We start from the raw sequence: 4,339 nt of genomic DNA, 5'->3' as shown, positions 1-4,339 counted from the left end.
CAGTGCATGAAGGGCCAAAAGACTCATCAAGGAGTAAATAAGAGCTGTGAAGGGGGAAGGCCTCTTGTGCCGCGGCTGTATAACAAATGCCCTGCAAGGGTGGTTGAAAGCAAGTGTAATTGTCCATGAATTGGGACTGGAGAAGAAAAAAGCAGCTTATTTGAAGGGGATGTGGGGGAAGCAGTTTGAGATCTATTGTATAATTAAGGAAAAGCTGTGTTTCTGTTTAGGTGGTGGGTGGAAAGAATGCGTGGGTAAAGGCTTGTGACTCCACGGGAGTTTATTCACTAAGCAGAGCAGAAGTCCACAGCACACCGAAGAGGTTAGTAGAAGGTATGAGAGGCAGATGGGATTGACTGAATGGGAAAGCGGGGAAAGATGCTGGGGTGGGTGGAGCCTATGCCTAGGCTGCAGATGTAGGCATTAGGACTGAAGGAAGGCTATGTATGAGCTGGGCTGTGGTTCCTGACCTGAGGACATCATCAGGGAAGGAGACTGTGATCTAGACGTTCTACTTTCACCTGTATCTGTTGTGTTATATAGATGTCTGTTTTGCTATGGTAATGGCTTCTGTGGACACCCCCAACACGTGTGTGAATGGGTAGAAATAAAACAATCTTTTAAAAAGAAAGAAAATAAATACTGTTTTAAAAAGTCATTTGAAGAAACCTCTCCTTTGATTAAAAGGTGACAGAATTAACAGTCAAGGTTTTCTTTTCTTTGTTCTATATGCAATTTTGGTAGTGTGTGGCCCTGTGGCTTCTAAGAATCCAGAATGCAAATGGAGACAGTATTGAAGAGCAGAAAGAATATGGCTTCAAAATTATATACATTGTAATCTTGGTCCCATTCACTCCAGTTGGACTTGAAGAGGTTCTTCAACTCATCTGCAAATGAAAAAGAAAAAAAAAGATAGAGGGAGAGTTTTAAAAAAAGATAATTGACCCTGTATGACTGTTCCTAAGATTGGATGAGCAGTATACACAAAGTTCTTAGTGCCTTCCTGGGGCCATACAGAGGCCCCAGTAATGAGTTTGCTCCACCCCACTCTCCACTCTCATTTGTGTAGCTCTATTATAGGTTTTTGGGACAGCGGATGTCAGAGAACTATTTAATGTGTGACACACAGGGTGTGGATGTGTCTGTCTAGCAGCACCCCCCCCAGCTGTTGGAGGAGTGAGTTCCTTGTTTGGCAGGAACGTTGCCTCTGTATCACCAGCTCCTTTTTCATGCTGTATGTGCTTGTAAAGTAAGGCTTGAATGGTCTAGAAAGGGAAGTCTGCTCAGAGAAAACAAGGTTGTGTCTCTCCATACTTCCATCTACTGAAGTGTGAAATGAGAAGGATGAGACTCATACCAAATCTCAGTTCTACCTGGGCAGTTGACCTGAACAGCTTTTGCTGTATACCACTCTCCTCATGGCCCCAGATGGGATGTATACTGAAAACTTACAGTTTATTTTCCCAGTTCCTCACTTTTGGGCAGTCCCTTAGTGAGGAAGTAGAAAACCTGTATTTATAACATTTGTCACTTCTTGATGAAGGCAAGCTGGTAGTAGCTCTCAGCGACATTGTAAATTCTTCAAAACCTTGAAGAAAACCCCATGTACCACACACCTTGCATATGACAGCTAAATTTAGTCATCACCTTAACTTGGTTTAGACTCAACCAAAAGATACCACCAGACATGTCTATGAGGGCATCTTCAGAGATTTTTAGCTGCTGTGGGAAGACCCATCCTGAATACAGACAACACTAACCCGTGGTCTGGGGTCCAGGACTGAATAAGAAGCAGGAAAGAGGAAGCCAGCTGAGCACTGGAACCTTTCTCACTCTGGTTTGTAGATGCCATGGAATGGACCACTCCATGCTTCTGCTTCCCTGCCTCACCCACCATGACCCCCTCAACCTTGAGCTGAAACATCCCTTCCTTCTTTAAGTCTTCTTTGTCAGATATTTTATCACAAAACGAGGAAAGCAGACGATATGCTGCATATGCTTTGAGACTCTCAGAAAAACTCAAAAACGTATCTAAATGAAGTGAGGAGATAGGGTCGATGGAACCACACTCCTTCTGTTTTCTTTTCTGTTTGGGGACTATGAGAGAGTTGGGTTACTCCTTCTATGGCAAACACTCTTTGTGAAAGGACTGGATGAATGGCTCAGAGGTTAAGGGTTCTTACTGTTCTTCCAGAGGGTCTAAGTTCAGTGCTCAGCACCCCCATGAGGGGGCTCCAACTCCATGGTACCTGGTGACCTCTTCTGACTTCTGAGAGTACCTGCACTCACAAGCACAAAATTGCACAAGACATGTATGCATACACATCAATAAAAATAATAAAAATGATTCTAAAATTTCCCATACAATCTTGTAAATTGTGTACTCCAGAAGAAAAAAGGTCTTCTACACATTTAAGTTGAAGACAACATAATAAGGCAGTGAACACCCTTGTGCTTAACATATAAATGCAGAAGCTGCTAGCATGCGACTTGCTTATAACTCAGGGCCACCTTATCTTCTTTATGTTTTAGACCCCTGAGTTCAGAAATGTAGCCAGGAGAATAACTGGGAGTGAGAGAATGGTCTTCTTGGACCTGTGCTTTAGTGGATAGTTTTCAGAAACTGTCGCTTGAAGATAGTGATGACTATAGATGGAAGATGGAGGAGGTGGAAGGAGTCAACATTTTAAAGATGTAGACTTATTTTATAGTTTGAAGTAAATTCATCATTCCTACCCATACCCTCTTTAGTTTGCTGTATTTTCCCAGCAAAGAGCTAGTTGTTTGTTTGTTTGTTTTTCTTCTGTGATATACCCAGCATGATGCCCCATGTTCTTCTTTTGGGGGAGGAACTCAGAGAACTACCATCTCAATTCCTACAGCTTACAATGCCAGAGACCTAAGGAGCTAGATGTTAGCAAGGTCCAATGCCAACTTGATGGGAATTAGGGACAAACTTCTGAGCACATCCAAGAAGGATTTTCTTTTAGGCTAGTAGGTTGTGTAAGTGCTTTGCTGAACATAGCCATGAGAGTGAGCTGGGCATGGCTCCCTGCTTCCAGAACACAGATGTGTTCCCTGTCATGATGCACTGGAGGTTCCAGGAATGAGCCCAGACAAAACCTCCTTTCCTTAAGATGCTTTTGTCACGTGTTTTTGTTTTGTTTTGTGCAATGAGAGTATTGACGTTACAAGAAAGGCAATTGGGACACATGGCTTGCTGACTTTTGACATTGCTAGCACCACAACATTGCCATGGACAAGGCTCACAGTAGAGACCTGTTCAATAGAGCTAAAAAGTAAATAAATAGAAATCACTAAAAAATTTCAGAAATTTCTCAGTTTATTCCTTGCTGTTGGGTAGCATCCATAACTATCCTGGGATGTATGAAGGTGTCAGATGAGCCTGTCCCATGTGTGGCTGCTCCTTGCCCTCGGTCTTGCCCCTGCTTTTGCCCTTATGCTTCCAGGTTAGTTTGTGGAGTTGGTGAATGAAGTGATCCCACAGAGGCCACGGTGGCACTCGAAGGGTGAACCTTGTCTGCTGTCTGCAGACTCTGCTCCCAGAACAGGTGACCTGCTTTGGGGCTTCAGGTCAAGAACACCACTGCTTCAAGTGCAGGTCTCAAACGTGCTCCAGTCAGCTATGTGGTTGGAAAGTTTCAGATCAGTTCCGAGGAGAAGTGTGCAAACTTGTCGGTTATTGTTCTAGGATTCTTTGCTGTGCACAGTCCAGCAAATTCTTCTTCCACAACTGTTGCAAAAGGGTGGGGGTAGTGGAGGTGGGAGAGTAGGTCATGAATATTTAATCATGGCAAAGCAGGAGCATATTCTTCAGATAAACTACTTAATAGCAACACTAGCCCTTCCCTACATGGGGGGAGACGCTGCCACACCAGCCAGGCTCCAGACTTATGCATGCTTTAATCTTGATTTCCTTTGAGGGGAAATGTAAGAAGGCTCCCATCTCTCCATCAAACTGCATCTCTAATTTAAACAGCTGTTAATAAGGGTTAAATCTGCAGGCTGAGCTGGCTCTTCACTTGTTACTCGCAGGGAAGGGGGGAGGAATCAATGGAGCAGGAAGCCAGAGGGGCGTCCATTTTGAAAAGGAGTAATGAATTACGTTTCCTTAGTAAAGCTGGCAACCTCCAGTCCAGCTCCCACAGCCTGCCTTTCACATACCCGAGCCCTCTGTGACACATCAAATTTAATGAGACTGCACAGATCTCAAATAAAGAAGGGGAGCAGTGTTGCTACCGCAGCCAGGGCACTGTAAGGAGGATCAGAGAGAGCTCTCTGGCTTTAAAAAGAGCCCTTAAAGGTAAAGGATATTTTA

Source organism: Mesocricetus auratus, unplaced genomic scaffold, assembly GCF_017639785.1.
Source record: "Mesocricetus auratus isolate SY011 unplaced genomic scaffold, BCM_Maur_2.0 Super-Scaffold_100022, whole genome shotgun sequence".
Lineage (NCBI taxonomy): Eukaryota > Metazoa > Chordata > Mammalia > Rodentia > Cricetidae > Mesocricetus > Mesocricetus auratus.
The sequence above is the reverse complement of the archived record's forward strand: the minus strand, read 5'-3'. Positions refer to the sequence as shown.